This window comes from Ictidomys tridecemlineatus, chromosome 6 (genome assembly GCF_052094955.1).
Source record: "Ictidomys tridecemlineatus isolate mIctTri1 chromosome 6, mIctTri1.hap1, whole genome shotgun sequence".
NCBI classification, from domain to species: domain Eukaryota; kingdom Metazoa; phylum Chordata; class Mammalia; order Rodentia; family Sciuridae; genus Ictidomys; species Ictidomys tridecemlineatus.
In genome coordinates this window covers 157,465,135-157,487,464 of record NC_135482.1, presented here as the reverse complement: position 1 = coordinate 157,487,464, position 22,330 = coordinate 157,465,135, and the positions used below count along the sequence as shown (strand labels likewise).

The window sequence follows — 22,330 nt, the reverse complement described above, 5'->3', positions numbered from 1 at the left end:
TTATTGATTTTCTGTGTGTATGATATATCCATTATTGGAAGTAGGATATTGAAGTTTCCTACTAATATTTTATTTCTGTTTTTTTCCTTCAGATCTGTTAATGTTTTTTTTTAAAACATATATTTAGGGTTTCTGATGTGGAAATATTATATATTTACAATCATTATATTATCCTATTGTATTGATCCTTTTTTATTATATGATGATGTTTGCTTCTTATGATAATTTGTGACTTTTTGTCATTGTCTGATATTAATAGAACCATGCCTTCTCTTTTTTTGTTTATTATCACAAAGGATTTTTTCCCATCGTTTTACTTTAGCATATGTGTGTCATTAAATTTAAAGTGTTTCTTTTGTAGATGGCATATAGTTGTATCTTATTTGTATATATTCAACATCTTTATACTTTTGAATGAATTTAATCAATCTGCATTTAAAGTAATTATAGGTAAGGGCTTATAACTATTTGGGTAGTTGTTTTCCATCTATTTTATGATTCTTTTATTCTTCACTTGCTGTCTTCTTTTGTGATTTGATGATTTTTTATGGTGATATGCTTTGATTCTCCTATAGTTTGTTTTCTTTGTGACTACTATGAGGCCTGAATAAAACTTCTCATCACAGACAAATGATCATCAACACATACAAAACATATTGCATTATTACACATGTTTACATTGTTATTGATATCTGACATTATTTTTCATATTATATATCTAATAGTAGATCCTTATACTCTTAATACTTTGCATTAGGATTAATAACGATTTGGGTACCACTATTACAATTCATATTGTTCTGTGCATATCTAGTTTACCTTTATCAATGAGGTGTCTGCTTAGATATGCTTTGTTATTCCAAGTTAGTGCCCTTTCATTTTTAACTTGAAGAACTTCTTTTGGAATTTCTTGTAAGATTGGGCTAATGGTGGCAAACTCCCTATGTTTGCCTTAGAATTTCTTTATCTCTCATTCAGTTTTAATGGCATTTTTCCAGGTATAGTATTCCTGGATGGCAGATTTTTTTCTTTTCGCACATTGAATACATCATCCTATTCTCTTCCAGTCTGTGATGTTTCTGATAAGAAGTCTGCTGATAGTCTTGTGTAGGCTTCCTTATATGTGATGAGTTGCTTTTCTCTCTCTCTGCTTTTAAAATCACTTCTTTGTTTTTGGTTTTTGACAATTTTAGAACTTTTTTTGTGAATCTGATTGTCCATTTCCCTCCCCTGTTTGAGAAGTGTTCAACCATTATTTGTTTAAATAAGCTTTCAGCCTTTTTTTCTCAATTTTCCATAATACATATGCTGGTTTGCTTGATATCACCCCATTAATACTGGTAGGCTTTCTTGACTCTTTTTCATTATTTTTTATTTCTGCCACTCTGATAACTTAGAGTTATTGATTTTTCTGTTTTATCTAGTCTGTTGTTGAAGCTATTTGATTTGTTGTTTTGGTTATTAAAATTTAAGTTTCAGAATTTCCATTTGATTATTTTTTATGGCTTTTATCCCTTTGTTGAATTTGAAATATTGTTCATTCATTGTTTTCTTGATATTTCTTTTAATTGTTTATATTCCCTGTGTTCACAGAACTTTTTAAAAGATGATTATTTTGAAATCTTCTTTCAGTTTTTCATAGATCTCCATTTCTTTAGGGCTGTTTCCTGAAATTTTTTCTATTCCTTTGTGTGGTGTCATGTATTCCTGATTCTTTGTGATTCTTGTAGGTTTTCTTGATGTCTGTGCATTTGAAGAAGCAGTTTCTTTGTCTACTCTTTATAGTCTAGCTTCGGCAGGAAAAGTCCTTCATCATTCAGCCCATCCAGTGATCTGAGATGGCTGGTTGGTGTGGCCTGTGGGTAGGCCAAATGATGAGGTCTATGGGTGGTTCTGCTTTTGGGGTCTGTGAGTTGATAGGTATTCCTGCAAGGTCTGTTTGTGTGTGGAAATACCCTTTGTTTCTCTAATAGCACCCTGAATTTTCTTGGAAATAATTATCATGAATATTACTAGTGATGACTACTGAATTGTTCTTGTTTATCCCTAATTATGGTACATTTATGAAAACTAAGAAATTAACATTTATATAATGTAATTAACTTTAGTCCAGTTTAATTCTGCCTTATCTAATTTTCAACTTTGTTCTTTTTCTGTTCTAGGATCCAATACAGGAATTAAATTTCTTTAACCTTCACTAACCTGTGTCAATTGAACAGGTTTTTCTTTTACTTTTTAAGAGTACTGGTCAGGTATTTTACATCACATTTCTCAGCTTTTCCCCCTGATGCTCTGTCAGTTAGACAAGGTTTATTAGTTCTTGGGAAGAATACCACAGAGGTTCAGTACATTTCTTATCATATCAAATACACATATTATCAAATTATAAGTGGTGATGTAAAATTTGATGACTTTATTAGGGTAGTGTCTTATAGGTTTCTCCACAATTATATTTGTTTCAGGAAAGTCATTAAGTCTAGCACATAGTCAAGGGGAGAATAAATACGTTTCATCTTAGATGGAAGAGTATTTTTTTTAAAAATCAGACATGTTAAAGCAATATTTATTAACATTTATTAAACTAATAAATATTTCAAGGGGCTACTTTATGGCTGTTTAACTATCTTGGTCTTCATTGAAGTTTGGCCCACTCATTAGTATTATTTTTGTATTCATCATTGGATCAAACCTATAGCATGGTCTACTGTATTTTTTCATCATCTCTTTACTTCATTTCTTTTACATTTTTTTGAAATTTAGAATTCTAGAAAAAAGTGACTTGTCTCTTCTATCTATCCAGTTTTCTATTTATCCAATAATTTATTTACAGAATGTTAGACATGTGAATTTTTTTCCCTCTGGATTATATTATCTTTGTTATAGTTTGAATCCAGAACATCCCCCAAAGTTTTATGTGTTGAAGGCTTTGTCGCTGATACATTAAGGTGGAGCTTTGGGAAAGTGATTGGGTCATAAGGACTCTGATTTAATCAATGGATTAATCTATTCATGAGTTCATGAATGGGCTTTTGAGAGGTGGTGGAAACTGTAGGTTGGGGACTAATGATATGACTCCAAGATTTACTATAAAATCAATAATTAAGAAAATATAGGTAAATTAGATAGATTAGTGGAACAAAATGGATTGTCAAGAAAATAGACACATGTTTATATAGTTGATTGATTTTCACACAGGCACCACAGCAATTTTATGGGATAAAAGAAGTGCTTATTTAAAAATGCAGGAAATTGCTGGAGCAATCCATTAACTGTTTTGAAACAAAATAAATCTTAGAACATACCTCATATCATACACCAAAATTAATTCAAAGTGAATAATAGACTTTTACATAAAAGTAAATGAAGTATAAACCTTCTAGAAAAAAATTAGTAGAATGTCTTAGAAAGATGGAAACTATTTCTTAGGATACAAAAAAGTATTAGCATTATAAGAAAAAATTAGTAAATTAGACTTCACAATAATTAAGAACTCTTATTAAAAGATAATGTTAATAGTCAAGACACAGTGGGAATATATTTTGCTATACATATGATAGAGGAATTGAATCCAGATTATATGAAGAATCTTTGTAGCTCAACTTAAAAATACAAAGAAAACCCTTCCCAAAATGTGCACACTATTTAAACAGAACCTTCAGAGAAAGATATAAGGATGTTCAGTAAATATTTGAAGTTGTAGTAACTAGCCATGAGCGAAATGCAGACTAAGAACCAGTTCACACCACTAGAATAATTAAAAGTCAAAGGACTGGGGACAGGAACTGTTGATTAGGATGTGGCAATACAGATACTCATAAAATGCTGGTGAGACTATCACATAGTATACCCTTTGTGAAAAACTAGGGTTTCTTATAAACTTCACTACATTTTTTTATCAAATATACTGAGCATCTACTATATGACAGGCACAGTACTAGAGCTGTAGACTTATTTGCAAGCATATTAACAGACCTTGAAGCCTATGTGTTAGAAATTACAATACTTATAATTCAGTGAGATAAATGTGATGGGTATATATCATACTAGTTTTGCAATTTGAATGGTCATTGTGTTAGTCCACTGTGACTATTGTGATTGTTGACTTTGGTTGTCCATGTGACTGGATTAAGGGACACCTTGCTAATTGGTAAAGCATTAACTAACTATTGCATCAGGCACTGAGCCCATCCTCATCAGCTGAAAGGGAAACTCATGTGGTTTGGAACTTGATTAGAATAATCAGGCTGCCCCAATCTCACTCACTAGTTGTTGGACTGAGGGCCTCAATTCCTGGCTGGCCGTTGCTTAGAAACTTCTCTCCATGTTTTTTCAAAGGGACCACTTCATAGGATGATTGACAACACGACAGTGAATGTCAACAAACTTGAGAGGGCAAGAGAGCTGTCACATCTCACTACTTTTGTCATATTCTAATTCTGTAGAAGTCACAAGGTGCAGCCCACACTCAAAGTGGAAGCGGGGAAGAGGAGATGCACAAGGGTGTGTAAACACTTAGTGTAGCATCGAGCCACTTGGAGGGCACTGCCTTAGGTTTCCAGGTGAAGAGGGAGAAGGGAAGTCTTTCCAAGAACAAAGAACAACCCCGTGGGCCTGGTGTGGAGACAGGGCAAGGCTGCTGGGAGGAACTGAAATTTCTTATGGCTGAGGCTACAGAGAGCTTCAAAGTTCTGTTCGTTTGTAGGTGATTCCAGGAAGCATGGGGATTCAATAAAGGAAGAAATGAAGACCAGGAGTAAATCGTATTGAAGGATCTGAAGTGGGAAGTTGGGGTAGCTTTTAAATTGGAAACTACAAAGCAAAGACAAAGTAGAGATCAGGCTTCTTACTCACCCATCTATATTTAATTTTGGCTCGGCATGAAACATTTAGACAAAAAAAAGGCAAGAGAGAAGATAATCAAAGCTTGCTTATGAGTCACAAGCCCCGTGTCTAACTTTGGAACCTCAAATAATAATTCCAGCATGGTTCTGTAAAGTAAGAGAGTAAGAAAAATCATTTGGCTTTCAAATTTTGCTTCTGGTGTCTATAATGGTCAGGCTAGATAATGCATTGCTCATGCAGATACCTGTAGGAACCAGGTAGAATCTCCCTGAAAGATAGTCGGGAGGGGTGAAGATAGTAGGGAGGAGTGGCAGCTGGGTAGCTCAGGCCCTTGGTCCATTCACACACCAACCTCTTAGCTCTAGCTAGACACTGACATGAGGGAATTAGTTCCCAGTGTTCTCAGATCTTGGTTTTATAATTTTATTTACTTTTTATTTTTTGGTACCAGGAATTGAAGCCAGGCGCACATAACCACTGAGACACATTCCTAGCCCTTTTTATTTTTTATTGTGAGACAGGGTCTTGATAAGTTACTTAGGGCCTCACTAAGTTGCTGAGGCTGGCTTTTAACTTGCGGTCCTGCTGCCTCAGCTGGGATTACAGGCATGTGCCATTGCTTCCAGCTCTTATTTTAAATGTTGCCGGTTCATTCAAATGTACTTAAAACTCTGCATAGAACATGCCTAATGGCTATGTATGTTCTAGACTCATTGAGAATCACTGGAATTCCCTTATAGTTAAAATATTTGTACCCTACAATGAAAAACTAGAGAATACATGAAATATTGTTGTGATTTGGGAAGATTCAGTTAAGGAAGTGAGGCTTCTGGTGTATCTGCCAGATTGGGTAGATACACTTGGAGGAAACACACCATTTATACTTAAATGTCCATATGAATCTCCTATGGAACATTTTTTAAGCATATGATGAGACTTCTCAAAGATTCTGTTCAGTACATCAAGATGACCATGATATATGGGCCCTTAGTTGAGATGCACTGCAATATAATGAGCAGTCTATTTCTATTTGATATAATTGTTTAGGACAGAAATGGCCTGTTTGGGGATTGAAGAGTCACACTTAAAAAAAAGTCATACTTAAGAATTATTTATTCATTTGTTAGCTTTTTTTACCCAAATATTTATCACTGTTGTAGATTATTCCAAGGGAATGTTGATTTTTTTCAGGATCAACTACAAGTTGGAAAGACTATTACAAGTTTGTGCTAGTGCCTGAAATGCAGCATCATGAGTTAGAATGAATGGAAAGAAGAATTGGTAGGATTTCATAATTCAGTCAGAGGGATGAAGATGGATGAGGAGGGGATGATGACACTGGCTCTTCAGGTTCACTGTCTTAGTCCATTTGTGATGTCATAACAGAACCATGTAGAATAACCACCGAATAACTGATGCACAATGAAATTTTATTTTCTATTTCTGGAGTCTTGGAAGTTAAAGATCAAGGCACTAGTGGGTTTAGTTGTCTGATGAGGACTGCTCTTTGCCTCCCAGATGACTCTTCGGCAGTGTAGGAATGCTGGGTCCTCATGTGGTGGAATGCAGAAGGGCTAGGCACCTGAATGCTGTGGTAAGCCTCTTTTATCAAGGCCTTGATCCCATTCATGAGGAAGGAACTCTCATGGCCTGACCACCTCCTCTCGGCTCCACCTTGTAGTACATCTCATTGACAGCACCTTCAAACCACAGCATTCTGCTTCTGACCTCCAAAAAGTTCATTTCCTTCTTCCATGCAAAACACAATCTCTCCAGTCTCTATGGCTACATATTCTCAATTTGTTCCAGCATCTACTCAAAAGTCTATAGTCCCCAGAGTCTTATCTAAATGAGACATGGGTAAGACTGAAGATGTCTTTCAAACTGAGGCCCAGTGGGCTTGCACTGGGCATGGCAGGCTTGATCATTCTCCCATGTTTTGATGAATAGCACCAGGCTTCCTTCTGTTCATATTAGTCTCTTATTGAAGGACCACTTGGTCACACTCTGGATTTGCTCTCTTTTTGGGTGGATGGGGGTGTACCCAGGATTGAACACAGGGGCACTTGACCACTGAGCCTAATCCCCAGCCCTAATTATGCATGTCCTTTTAAAAGACAGGGCCTCACTGAGTTGCTTAGCACTTCCCTTTTGCTGAGGCTGGCTTTGAACTCACGATCCTCTTGCCTTAGCCTCCCAAGCCACTGGGATTACAGGTGTGTGCCATTGCACCCAGCTAGGTTTGTTCTCTTAAAGGTACTTTTTAAATTCTTCACATGACAGGCTGAGAATTTTCCAAATTTTACATTCTACTTCTCTTTTAATTACAAATTCCATCTTTCAATTGTCTCTCTCTTCTCACATTTAAGAGAAGCCATTAGCCCCCTGAATGCTTTGCTGCTTAGAGATTTCTTCCGTCGAATATCCTAGTTCATTGCTCTGGAGTTCTGCCTTCCTTAGAGTCCTAGGGCCGGCCTAATTTGATCAAATACTTTGCTGCTTTACAACAAGGATGGACCTTCCTATAGTTCCTCATTATCCCTTGTTCCTCATTATCATCTGAGACCTCATCAGAAGGATCTTTACTATCCATATTTCTACTAGAATTCTCATTATGGCTACTTGGATAATTACTAAATAGGCTGAGGCTTTCCCTTCTACTCTTCTCTTCACTAGAATTGCCCTGAATGTTTTATTCACAGTGATGATATAGGCCATTCTCAGTATTCACTTCAAACCTCTCCTGGTCTCTATTTATCACCAAATTCCAAAACTGCTTCCACAGTAATGTCTTTATCATAACAACACCTCACCCCTCTGTTACCCATTTTCGGTCTTCGTTCATTTGATACAGCTGTAACAAAATACCATAGAGTGGGTGATTTATGAAGCATAGAGGTTTATTTTCTCACAGTTTGGGAGGCAGGGAATTCCAAGGTCAAGACATCAGCAGGCTTGGTTTTCTAGAGAGGGCTGCCCTCTGCTTACAAGATGGTTCTTTCTGAGAGGAGAAATGCTATATCCTCACAGGCAGAAGAAGAGGCTACCAGAATGCAGGTGAAGACTTTTTTTATAAGGGCCATAACCCTGTTAGCAAGGATGGAGCCTTCATGTCCAGTCACCTCCTGAAGGCCCATCTCTTAATACTATTGCATTGGTAAGGGACACGTTTGAACCAAAAACTCTCATAGAGAAGATGGCCCTGAGCTAGAAGCTAGACGGTGGGGGAGAAGTCAAGCCACTGTATGCTTCTTGGTCTTCTTTTTAGTTCAATTATTGTAAGAGCCTGGCAAGGACAAAGTGGTGGCTCAGTACACCTTTAGAAAAAGGATATATTCAGAGGATTAGATTTTAAATCTACAAGTGAGGGGATTCCTGCCAAGCTTCTTTTGAATTAAAGTCCAGAATATGGGAGGAATAGGAATGGCCATTAATGTGATAAGACAACGTTTCTGAATGAAGGATATAGAATCAAATAGAGTCTGTTTTTGCTGCTCCTGGAGAATCCCAGCAACAATCATTTTGCCACTCTGTGCTTTAACAATACAGTACATCTTTCATTATACTTTCCAGAGTGAAAGGGCGTGTGGTTTCTCTCCACAGTAACAGACATGTTTTCTTGAACAATACCCAGTAAAGGTCACATTGGAGATTTAAGTCACAAGCCCTGTGATTTAAATTTGAGGCTAGGTTTAAAAATGGTATGTCTAGAGCTTGCCAAGTTCCATTAAAAGCCCTGGTGTCATTTTGGATTACCGTTGAATAGAACAGGATCCTATGGGATATTGTACCTTTGTTAGTAGCAATACATAGATTTTTTTCCTTTGTGTTATTCCTTGGCTGTGTTGTTATGGTAAATATCTACTTTCATGCCAAATATTAGAAAATATCATCAAATTTCCTGAGTCTACTGTTTCTGTAGGATGCCTAATTTTCTGACTTTTGAATTATTATCAGAGGACTTCTGAAGAGCCTTATCATGTGAAAAGACTTGTCATATTTATTTAGTAATAGTTTATCTTAAATGCTGCTTTCCTCCCCAAAGCATTCTCAATTCCCTACATCCCCAGCAGAGCACATTGCCAGCTTCTCAGAAGCTCAGAGCAGCTCCTACCCCAGCTGATGTTGTCATGCTGCTACGCAGCAGAACTACTTATATTTTCTAGCATCCACTGAGTTCCTACTGAGTTCCTACTCTGTGCCCCTTAGTGCACCAAACAGTTCATATGGATTACCTTACTTAATCTTCCAAGTATATCACACAGTGAGGAAGCTGAGGTAAGAAGGTACCATGGCCAAGGCTATAAGTGATGAAGCAGGAGAACCCCAGCCAGCCTGGCTTCAGGCCCGTTCTTGAATTTATTAGCACAGCCTTCTTATTGTTTTTTATGTTTATAGTTTATGCTTCTACAAGGGCAGTCCGTTGCTTAGGGGGTGAGGTATACAAAGACAATCTTGTGCATTTCAGTGTTTCTAGAATTTTCCAAATTGTTGATTGACTCATAAATATTCAATGAATAATAGCTGAGTGAATTCTTGAAAATTGAAGTGGGACATTCTGGCAAACAGGCATGCTGGTTTAGGAATACAACCTGAAAGTTTCATTTTGGAGAGCGATGAGGAAAAAAGAATGTTAGTATATGAAGTTTGAAGAGGAGTTTCCATTTGTTTTTTATTCCTGTCACTTGGGTTGGATTCTGTGTTCCAAACTGCCCTCCCCCAGCTCTTCTTCCTTCTTTCATGCAAAGATGATCCAGCTTTTTTAGTGTTCTTTTTTCTTTTTTGCCCCATGTAACGATCCCAGGCTTCAGTTCTGCAGAACTTGAAAATACTGTCAATCATTCCCCCTCTTTGTTTATTCATGACGTAAGCTCAAGTTGACAAAAGTAAAATTTTGAAAAGTTAATGTGTGACCTCCTGGCCCCATCATTTTCTAGCCTTTCTGAGGCTTCACAAGTGCAATGTGGAAATAAGCTAAAAGTTCTAAAACTCAGACAAAAGTCCGTGGCTTTAAAAGCTGGCATGTGGAGGGAAATTTTGAATTGTTTAGTTGGTGGGTACTGACCCTGAAACACTTGTAAGAGTGGGTACTAGGACAACTGGCAGAGAGTAAGCGTGGGGCTCTCTGAGTTGGCACTGGATCTATGAGAAAAATGTAGATAATTGACTAAAAATCAGAATAGAAATCCAGAGAAAGCCTGCCAAGCCTTGTTCAGTCACCCTTAGCTATTGAGATGAATGTAGCCACAAGGAGATAGTCATAATACTCAGGGACATCCAAGGAGGATGTGGGCTTGGTTCTTAATTGCATCAGAAAAACCATGACACTTCTCTTGTACCATGACAGCGAAGGAACTGTGAGTCATGAGGAGGGGCCGGAGGAAGATGGGCAGTTTGGGCTGTCTCCTTGATGTAGCAGCACACAGAATCAGCACCCTCACACCAGGGACTCCATTTCCAAGGAGCACCGTCTGTGGAAGAAAGGGTGCATCACTTAAAGCTGGATGTATTTCTGTAGGCTTGACCAAAGAAGACAAAATTTAACAAGTAATTAGAACAGATTAGAAAAGATAATTTCATAATTAATTTAGTAATGTTTGAATTAATTTAGTGTATTGTGGTGACATTATGTATCCTTTCATCAATTCTGTTTGTGAAATATTTTTCTAAATCCAATAGGCTACAGAGTTCAGTGAGGGAAAGAGACAGGCTTCTAGGCTTTAGTGGACAGTCTACTAAGGTTTGAGCTCAGCAATCTGTGTGTAGGTTTTCTCATCTCTAAAATGAGCCAGTTGCAGGGCTGTTTTTGAGGTCAAAGATCCCCCATGTCTGAAGCCCCTGGCACAGAGCCTCACCCTTGGTAGGCACTGGGGAATGAGCCTTGCTGCCTCTGTGCTCAGACCTGCCCACAGTTTTCCAACCCCAGCCTGCTAATTAAGGGAAAATGCAGACGTGTACTTAGTTACAAAATACTGCTGACTTTTAGCTGTCTCTGAATACAGTGCGGAAAGGCAATATCCCACCTTGCCATTTGTGAATAAAAGGTTTTGGGATACACAATTAGTAAAAATTAATAATATCATGCTGATAATTCCTGCAGGTGCTAATATAGTACTTACTTCCTCATTAACAGGGATAGAACTCCCAGTAATGGTACTTTGAACATTCCCTAATGGTGCATTTTTTTTTCTTCCAGAAGTTTCTGGCATGTCAGAGTCATTCTGTCTTCCGTGGGACTTCTTTCTTGAACAATTTTCATTGAAAAGACTTTTATGAATACATTGTTTCAGTAAAGCCCCAAGAACACATTTGTCTTCTGATCTGCTGGCAGTTTTAAGGTTTGTATTATTTTTTTCCATTGTTCTTACTGAAGATATTGTTCATTTTAAGGGATACTTTTAAAATACATAGTAGTCATGTTCCATTTTAATAAGAACTCTGCAAACAGAAATGCACAAATTGTAATCCATTGATTTCATTTTGAGAAATGGATATAAATGAAAAGAAATAGGCTATACTACTTTTCATACTTATTGTATACTCTATGGGATGCTACAAGAGTATTAGACATGAAATATACTCCACATTAATTGAAAACACATTTTAATTTTAGGTTCATAAATTTAAACTGAATAGCAAGTAGTTTTATGTAAAGTGCCTATATCAGCTTTTAAGTACTTTGAGATAATTAATACCTTATGGAAAATTTATATTTTGAAACATCAAAAACTAAAACTGCATTTATCAATATCAATTATTATTATTGTTATTTTTACACTTTTCAAATTAAAAAATCTCAGTGCTACCAGGAAATATTCATCTTAGTTTCATGAATTATAGAATAGGGTTTGTTTAGGATTTGTGTGTGTCTATACATGTATGTATATTAAAAGTATCAAAAATTAATGGTATTGTTGCTTACGCAAGGAAAAGCTTACTAGTGAAACAAGCCTTTCATTTGGAAGTCTATGTTAGCCATTGAGATAAAACACTTCTATTTTGAAGACACTTTCTAACAAAGACCTAACCAAAGGCTAAATTCAGTTCATGCATCTTTCATAGCCAGAAAAAGAAACAGGGTATAGGGTGAGATCTGGTGCTTGAGTGAATGGGAACTAAATGTAGAGCAAATGAGAAGGATCATAGTACTTTCTAGCACTATGACACGTCTCTTCCCAAAGGCATTGATTTCATTTGGTGGGACTTTTATTCTGTTCAAGGTGACAAATGTTTTCCCCCTAATAGAACTTTACTGTGTTTTTCTATTTTATTTCTTTTATTTCTACTGAGAAATCAAAGCTGATTTTACTGCAACACTGAGCTATATTCCAGTTTTCCCAGTGCACCCTCACTGTTGGGCTTCATGATTAGCTCACACTGAAGAGGGAGGAGGCTGGTATTTATTGAGGGAGCTGGCGGATGGGAAATTGTGCCCCTATCTTCCACCCTCCAGTCTGTCGGTGTGGTAGGATGTACAGTCTGTTGGAACCTAATGACTGTATCCATGGAAACAGAAGCACTGGAAAGGAATTGAGAAGTTACCCAAATGTTCCTGCCTAGTCTACAAGCAAGATTCTGCTTAAACTATCTGAAACCTAGAAGAGCCTATTTGTTTTTAAATTTTTATACCCAGGGATCTAGTTTTCTTTTCTTTTAAATTGTGGTAAACACACACATACAACATGAAATCTGCCCTCTAACAAAATTTTAAGTGCATTTTAAATTATATGCATGTTGTAATAAAGTAAATCCTTATTACTTTTTTAATGTTGCTCCACTGAAACTTTATACCTGTTGAACACCATATCTCCTAACTCCATTCCTGGGCAACTGCTTTTCTACTTTCTTCTTGTGTAAGTTTTATCACTTTAGATACTAATATGAGTGGAATCATACAGTTTGTCCTTTTGTAAGTATCACTTAGCCTAATGACCTCAGTTCATCCATGTTGTCACATATGCAAGATTTTCTTTCTAAGTCTGAATAATATTCCTTTCTAGGTATATGTCACATTCTCTTTATTCTTCTGTTGATAGACATTTAGATTGTGCACAGGGGTGAAATTGACTATGGCAAATATGCCTTAATGAATATGGTATGCAAGTATTTCTACAAGGTCTTTTAAAATTTTTTTGGATATATACCCAGTGGGATTGCTGTATCATCCATCAATTCTATTTTAAGTTTTTGGAAGAATCTCCATACTGTTGTCTGCAATGCTGCACCATATTGTATTCACACCAACAGTGTACTAGGGTTTCATTTTCTCTGGTTCTTGTTATTTTGATAATAGTCATCCTGACAGGCTCATTTTAGTTTTGATATGCATTTCTCTAATGATTTTGATGCTGAACATCATTTTATATATCTGTTGAACATTTGGATGTGTTCTTGGGAGAAATGTCTATCAAGTTCCTTGTTCAACTTTTAATTACATTATTTGTGATTTTGCTATTAAATTGTAGCAGTTCCTTTGATTTTTTAGGTATTAACCCCACATCACATGTATTGTTAGCAAGTATTTTCTTCCATTTTGTAAGCTGTCTTTCACTCTGTTGATTATTTTCTTTGCTGCACAAATGCTTTTTAGCTTTTTTTTTTTTTTTTTGTACCAGGTATTGAACCCACGGCCACTTAACCACTGAGCCAAATCTTCAGCGAATTTTCGTATTTTGTTTAGAGACAGGGTCTTGCTAAGTTGATGAGCCTGGCCTTGAACTAGCGATTCTCCTACCTCAGCCTCCTGAGCTGCTGGGATAACAGGCATACATCACTGTACCCAGCTAAAAGCTTTTTGGTTTGATGTAATCCCAGCTCTCTATTTTGCTTTAGACACCTACATTTTTGGTGTCATATCTAAGAAATCATAGCCATAAACAATGCTACAGAATTTTTTTCATGTTTTCCACTAGTAGTTTTGTTGTCTTGGGTCTTATGTGTAATTCTATGATTAATTTTGGGTTGGTTTTGTGGATAATGTAAGATAATAGCTCATTTCATTCCTTTGCCTATGGATTACCAGTTTTTCCAGCATAATGTGTTGAAGAGACTGTGCTTACATTACTGTGCAGTCTTGGTATCCTTGCCAAAATTATTTGATTGAATATGCATGGGTTGATTTCTGGACTCTCTGTTCTATGCTGTTGATCTATATGGATGCCTCTAGGTTAGTACTATATCATCTTGATTACTATAGCTTTGTAATATATTTTAAAGACAGGAAGTATGAGGTTTCCAGTATAGTTATTTTTTTCTCAATTTTAGAATTGTTTTTGTTTCTCTGTTTCTGTGAAAAATGCCATTGGGGGTTTGGTAAAGATTGCATTGAATCTGCACATCACATTGGTTAATATGAACATTTTAGCCATCTTAGCAATGGTAAGTCTTTCAATCCATGAACGTGAAAGGTCTTTTCATTTGTTTGTGTATTCTTTGGTTTTATTGTTGTTGTTAGCAATTGTTATAGTTTTTAATATATAAATATTTTGCCATTTTTGGTTAAGTGTATTCTGAACTATTTTCTTTTACATTATGGTGGATGGACTTGTTTTCTTAATACCCTTTTTAGACTGATCGTTGTTAGTATATTGAAGTACAACTAAATTTTCATCTGAAAATTTGCTGAATTTATTCTAACAGTTATCTTTGTTATTATTACATGGAATCTCTAGATATATCTGCATATAAGATTAAATCATTAGGAAAAAGAAGTTATTTTGCTACTTCCTTTCCAATTTTTATGTTTTCATTTCTTTTTTTTTGCCTAATTTTTCTGACAAAGACTTCCAATAATATGTTGAATAGAAGTTGTAAGAGTGAAAATCTTGCCTTGTTTTTGATCTTAGAAGGAAATATTTAGATTTTCACCATTTAGTATTGTATCTGCTCTGAGTTTCTTATATATTACTTTTATTATGTTGAGATAATCTCCTCCTGTATCTAATTTGCTGATTTTTTTTTAATCATGAAAGAGTGCTAAAATTTTTGTCAAGTACTTTTCTGCATATGTTGAAATGCTCTTGTGATTTTAAGTTTTTTCTTTTTGGTTCATATGGTGTGTTTTATTGAATGGTTTTTGTGTCTTGAACCATCCTTGCATTCCAGGGATAACTCCCACTTGCTCTTGGCATATGATGCTATTATTGTGTCATTGAATATGTCCACTAGCATCCTTTGGTTAGCTAACATCCTTGAGGATTTTTGTAGTTGAATTCATCAGAACTACCAGCCTGATTTTTCTTTACCTGTGTGTTTATGTCTGGCTTGGACCTCTGGTTATACTGGCCTCATATAAGTTTGGAAGTGTTAAATCTTCTTCAATTTTTTGAAAAGTTAATTCTTCTCTAAGTGTTTGTTAGAATTTTCCAGTAAAACTAAATCTGATCTAAAGCCTTTCTTCATTGGTAGGTTTTTGATTATGAATTCAGTCTCTTTTCTAGTTATAAGTCTGTTCAGGCTTTCTATTTCTAGATTTGATCTTGTTAGGTTATATATTTATATTTTATTTATGTTATACAAATTTTTGGGTATTTTACTGTTCATTGTGGTGCCTTTTGATTCTTTTTATGTCTGTGTTGTCAGTTGTAATGTCTTCTTTCATTTTTTATTTTATTTATTTGGTGATACTGGTAATTGAATGCATGGTCACTGTACTACTGAGCTACATCCTTAGCTCTTTTTAATTTTTATTTTGAGACGAGGTCACTATGTTGTACAGTTTGGCCTCAAACTCAGGAAGCTCCTGCCACAGTCTCCCAAGTAGGTGGGATTACAGGTGTGTGCCGCCACGCCTGGCTATTTCCTGATCTGTTATTGTGTTAATTTATTTTTTCTTCTATAGACAAAAATTTTTATCAGAGTTCCTCCATATCATCAGCATTTCAATTTTCAAATTGTCATTTTTCCTCTTTGGTAGAGACAAGTCCATTTAAAAACAAACAAGCAAACAAACAAAAAACCTTTCCTATAAAATTATATAATTTAGAATTTTACTGACCTTTGTAGTTCTTTTCTAATTCTCTTACATTCCTTACATTTCACTTAACTTTAAGATATCAGATGGGTTGAAGGAATATTAAACATTTTCTATTGGTGTTGAGGCCAAATGCTCATCTCAAGTAGGACAGTTCTTTGTAATACAAGACTGCATCATGCAGTTTGAAAATTTTTTTTATTGGTTGTTCAAAACATTACAAAGCTCTTGACATATCATATTTTATACATTAGATTCAAGTGGGTTATGAACTCACATTTTTAACCCAAATACAGATTGCAGAATCACATGGGTTACACATCCACATTTTTACATGATGCCATATTAGTGACTGTTGTATTCTGCTACCTTTCCTATCCTCTACTATCCCCCCTCCCCTCTCCTCCCATCTTCTCTCTCTACCCCATCTACTGTAATTCATTTCTCTCCTTGTTTATTTTCCCATTCCCCTCACAACCTCTTATATGTAATTTTGTATAACAATGAGGGTCTATGCAATTTCTATGCAATTTCCCTTTTCTCTCCCTTTCCCTCCCACCTCATGTCTCTGTTTAATGTTAATCTTTTCCTCCTGCTCTTCCTCCCTGCTCTGTTCTTAGTTGCTTTCATTATATCAAAGAAGACATTTGGTATTTGTTTTTTAGGGATTGGCTAGCTTCACTAAGCATAATCTGCTCTAGTGTCATCCATTTCCCTGCAAATTCCATGACTTTGTCATTTTTTAGTGCTGCGTAATACTCCATGGTGTATAAATGCCACATTTTTTAATCCATTCATCTATTGAAGGGCATCTGGGTTGGTTCCACAGTCTAGCTATTGTGAATTGTGCTGCTATCAACATCGATGTGGCAGTATCCCTGTAGTACGGTCTTTTAAGGTCTTCAGGGAATAGTCCGAGAAGGGCAATAGCTGGGTCAAATGGTGGTTCCATCCCCAGCTTTCCCAGGAATCTCCATTCTGCTTTCCAAATTGGCCGCACCAATTTGCAGTTCCACCAGCAATGTATAAGAGTATAAGATTGGCAGCCATTATGAAGTCAAACAACAACAAGTGCTGAGGATGTGGGAAAAAGGGTACTCTTGTGCAGTTTGAAATTTTTAATAATCCTGGTTCTCAGGAACTACAAGCCAACAGCTCCTCCATACCCCAGTCATTGTGATAACCCAATTCAGACCTATTTTCCAATGTGTCTCTGGAGGAGGTCTGCAACTGCCCAACTACAAAGTCCTCACTTAAAGTTGACGGTATTGAAATTGATGGAGTTGAGTTCAGGGTGGAAATGGGCCCAGACACTCCTCTTTAACTGTGGATAAAATTATTTTTCCATTTGTCATACTTTAACTCTGAGGTTACATCACTCTTCCCGGTGTTGAGAAACACACCGTCATACATATGTGGATACTCTTTTAGAGGACAAGGAATTCTGGTTTGATACTGAAGGGTGAACATTTTTGATGCAAGAACATGGATGTCGGGATGATGATATGATATGATATGAGGATATTTATTTGGTGTTATTCAGGAAAATGGCAGAAAGAGAGAGAATAGCTCTGGGTTGGAGGGACACCACTGGGCCTGGGCCTCAGGAGAAATGCTGGGACTGATAACAGGTCAGTTACTAAGAGCAAGAGGGGGATGTAGAAAATATGAAATCTGAGAGAAGACCAAGAAAAGGAGGAGTAATGAAGTATTTTTTCACTCTCTTTCCACCACATGTCCTAGATTTGACAGTCTACTCCAGGGCATAACCCTTCTCAGACATTCAAAGATGCTGATGTGAGAAGGTCAAGGGATTCTGGATTCCAGCTCAGCCCCCTTTCCCTCCCTTCAGGCCCAACACCTGCTGCCTCAGCCACCTGCTGTCCCCACTCACCTCTCTGTCTTCTTCCTCAATTATTTGTAACCCCCTTTCATTCCTCAAGCTTGCATAGTGTGCCCAAATGACAACTTCTGTCCCTCCTGATTCTTCCAAGAGATCAAATAAAGTCATCAATTAAAAGGAGAGGACTAAGAAACAATTGATCATTGGGAAATGTCTCCCTCTAAAGCTTTGTTAAAGTTCTGATCACATTAGACTGTAGTCATAATATGGGAACAGCCTCTCCCAGGAAAAACTAATTCCCATTCACTGCTGTTTTCTTTGGGTTAATGTAAGAAATCATTGAATTCCCCAGTCCAGAGGTTACTAAATAAGAATTCATGACTTAAGGATACAGTTCTAAATAGGGGCACATCATTTTTATGGTAGGATAACACTTAGTTTCTGCCTTCGCTTCCAGGAATAAAAGGCAAGTTCAGGGATGAAAATGAGAACTGGATAGAAGAGGCATATTCTTTACTTTCTAACAAAAGGAGGAGTCCTCCCTGATGATATTTATCATGTCTAAAAGGCTATATTTGTTGTAAAAAGAAAAAAGACTTCTATTATCTTGTGTTATTTAATTATTTAAAGCTCCGTGACTAAGTTCCTGACTCAGGTTGTTAAAACAGTGGTTTTCCTATCCTGTCTTCTTTTATGCCTACGATTCCAAGTTATATTTGGCCTCTCGGAGTTTCTCATTTCCTGAGATGCACTACTAGCTCTATAAACATGGAAGAATAAATATTAGCTTTATGAGAACACGTTCTTCTACTAGTTGAAAAATAGCATATAATAAAAAATACAGGGATGTAATATTGAAAATTATAGATCAATATGCCATCTTATCGTGGGTGTATATCTAATCCTCATGAAGGAAGTCTGCTTTTTCAGAAAAATGCATGCTGTGTAATACCACTTGTGTCCATGATATATTTTCATCCCTCATGCTTAACAATATATTGCAAGTGACTCTTGCCACACTGAGAAATGCAGGCTTATTTTCTATCATGACTTTTTTTTTGAATGCTCTTTGGATTCTCACTATTAATTCTTGGAATTAAATATGATCCAAAGTTAATAAAATGTTTGTAGGTTCCTTTCCTGCTGGAGCCCATAGTCCAACATGAATGAACTCCTTGGGAATTACATTAGAAAAGGTTATTGCAATTTTGAAAGAAAAGGGAATCTTTGCTGGGGACGTTAAAGTCAGTTGTCAGTCTTGCAAAGCTAATCAATGCCTAAAAGTGTGCAAATTGTTATTCCAAAATCCAGACTCTGTACATATGCAGAAGCAATGAAACTGTGTCATCCATTAACTGTGGCCCTTAAACCTCATAGTCATGTCCTGAAAGGAAATAAAGGAGGAACTCACATGAATAGTGTATGAAGTGAATCACTCTTCCACAGTGAGAGAATGCAATACAAGTATGTTCACCTAGTACACTTCATTTAGAAATGACCATCCATTTGCCACTGGCTTCTCATCTCAAGGACAGCTTTTCTTTACTTCAACTCTTCATTGTTCCTCTTTCTGAATATAGAGAATAATCAGCCTTGTACATTCCTGGCTCAGAAATAAGAAAATTAGACTTATAGGAATAGTTCCTTCTAATTGTCTGAATTTCTACAATTTTTTTCTTTTACACAGAATTTTAAAAAAGTATTCATTTTTATTATGAAGTAGTATAAGACTACAGAGAAGAATAAAGCCTATGTGTCTACCCCCATATCTTAAAATGTTGGCACCACTGTATTTCCAGCAGATCCCTGTTTGTTACATATAAAAAGTAAATCACTATTCTTTCCACTCTTCTCTTCCCAAAGGTAATATCACCACAATAAGATTGTTGTATATTTTTCCTGTTTTAGTCAGTGTTTGTTTCCTGCTGTGATCAAATGATTTGACAAGAACAATTAGAGAAATAAAAGTTTATTTGGGGGCTTACGATTTCAGAGGTCTCAGTCCATAGATAGCTGACTCCATTGCTCTGGGCCTGAAATAAGGCAGAACATCATGGAAGAAGGGTATGGTAGAGGAAAGCAGCTCAGGACCTGGAAATAGGAAGTAGAGAGAGAGAGTGAGTTTCCTCTCACCAAGGACAAAATAGAAACCCCAAAGGCATGCTCTCAGTGACCCACCTCCTTCAGCCACACCCTTCCTGCATAGAGTTCTCATCTACTTAATCTCTATTAGGCAATTAATGCACTGATTAGATTAAAAATTCTCATAACCCGTCATTTCACTCTGAACTGTTTATCACACATGAGCTTTTGTGAGGTACCTCATATTAAGTCATAACAATTCAATATTATATGTGTATGTATATACGTGTGTGTGTGCGTATACATACATATATAACTGATGAATTGACGTGTCTGTGTCCATACATATACACACACATGCACTGTTTAATTAGCTATATCATCTCTGTATCCAAAAGTCCTGACAGGAGCATCCTAAAGGAGGAAAAGTTTATTTTGACTCATGGTTTCAGTAGTTCAGTCCACAGTCAACCAACTCACAGCCCTGGGTCCCAGGGGAGACAGGACATCATGATGGAGGGGCACAGTAGAGGAAAGCAGCTCAGAATATGGCCATGATGAAGCAGAGAGAGAGAGAGCTCTGCTCACAGGGATAAAACACAAACCCCAAAGGCACACCCCTAGTGAACCGTCTCCCTAGTCACGCCCTACCTGCCTATTGTTACTTTTCAGTAATCCATACCAGTGGATTAATCCACTGATTAGATTATAGCTCTCATGATCTAATAATTTCACGATCTCACACATAAGTTTTTGGGGTACACCTAATCTCTAAGCCATAACATAGTACTTTTTAAGTTACATAAATGGCAGCACACTGAATCTATTTATACCCTCTGTGACTTGTTTTTTTTAAATGACACTATTGTTTTTAGAATTATTTCTGTTAATATATGAATATCCATTTCTTTCAAAACAGTTTATTGTTCAATAGTTTTTCACAAATGAATTCCTCTATGGCCACCCTCTAAAAAAAGAGTATTTACCAGTCTTTTGCTTGTTCTGGATAATTACCTGTCTGCACCCATCTCATTTTTGCAGTAGATGTACGATTTTACTATATGGCACTTCTGTTTTCTAGCTACATAGAATAGGCACCTGGGAAATACCCTTCTTTATTTTCTGCCACAAAACCTTTTATTTCCTTCTGGTTGACAAAAGTTTCTGCTTTGTTTCTTTGTTACTGTAAGATGTATCTTTTCTTTTCTATTGACTTTTTTATGAGTAGTTTCTAATGTGGCTTTACCAGTTCCATCTCAATCAAGTATAATTGTGTCTGAAGAGTGAGCAGTGACAAAGAAAACAGACCAAAGACAAATGAGAGAGAGTAAAAGAAGAAAAGGGGGTTATTTTCAGCCTTGTGCTTCTGAAGCTCAGCTGGTGGACGGGAGTGACACTTTTGGGAGTATATTTGTGGGTTCTTCTACACCCCTTGTCTCAGAGGTCAGCTTGTTTCTAGAGGCAGTTTCTCTTCCCTTAGATCAAGAGAAAATTTCCTTTCATCTCTTTGTTTCATAATGATATTAGAAAATGTACATCATTCTTAAAAAGTTTGGTACCTTGTTAAAGATTTCAGATATATCTTCTGTAAAAAAATTTTAGTGTCTTGTACTGTCACAAAACTGGAGCTCTCAAAAATTCTCAAATATATATATATACTTATTATTATTAAATTTTTATTTATTATTTTTACTTATTATTATTTATTATAATATATATATATATTGTAGCTTTTGATAGATTTTTACAGTTGTTTTATGGAGCATTTTTGCCTAGCATGTGACAAATGATAAAATGAGTAGGCAAAATAATAAAATTAGTAGATGTTACAGTAATAAATGTTTGTAGATGCTACATGGTCATTTGGCTTGGAGGTGTTTTAGAATTCTTATTAATTATGTTTTATCTATTGGAACACAGAACTTTGAACACTTAGACCACCTGTGATTGAAAACTGAGATCTAAAAATAATTGGAAGGCTAGAGTTAACTGAGAACATAAATTCCCAAGAGATTGAATTTAAAACATATTTAGGGTTTACAGCTTATTTAAGATTTTTTAAAGTGTTCTCTACATTAAAATTTTAAAAGCTGTATTTCTTAAATTTTAGACTACTTTCAAAATGTGTTGTTTTGACACTCTAAGAAATTAAAACATTTTTTGCCAGTTATATTTTTTTGTATACACTTGAGGGCTGAGCCAGTTGCCACCATTGAAACACACACACACACACACACACACACACACACACACACACACACACCTTACAAAATTCAAGTGTAAAAGCAATTATTTCTAGAATGAATCCAGTCTTTCCTGGGTCCAGTTATCGCTTTTTTTTTCAATTATTTACTCTCTTGAAATATTGGAAAATTTTAGACTATAAATGATCTTACCACTGTCCAAATGTTATTTTTACATAAAAAGATTAGTTAATAAGTATTGAGAACTTCCATAGCAATGACCTGGGTTTTTTAAAATCAAATTTGTAGGGCTTTCCCCCTCAATCCTTATTTTTGTTACATTTGATGGAATTCTTCTAAGCTTTGTGCCAAGTTTAGTTTGCAGTAGGCTTTTGTAACTCAGTATAA

General features: G+C 36.1%; 1 protein-coding gene across 8 annotated transcripts in view; it reads left to right on the top strand.

Annotated features, from left to right (window-relative positions):
* Enox1 (ecto-NOX disulfide-thiol exchanger 1) overlaps positions 1-22,330 on the top strand; it is a 521,454-nt gene that overhangs the window by 243,645 nt on the left and 255,479 nt on the right. For 7 of the 8 annotated variants that reach the window (XM_040281478.2, XM_040281477.2, XM_078015928.1 and 4 more), the window contains one exon: positions 11,039-11,180. The gene's annotated coding sequence lies outside the window, so the exon portion shown is untranslated. The remainder of the gene's footprint in view (positions 1-11,038; positions 11,181-22,330) is intronic. The other variant, XM_021719677.3, reaches the window with a different exon arrangement.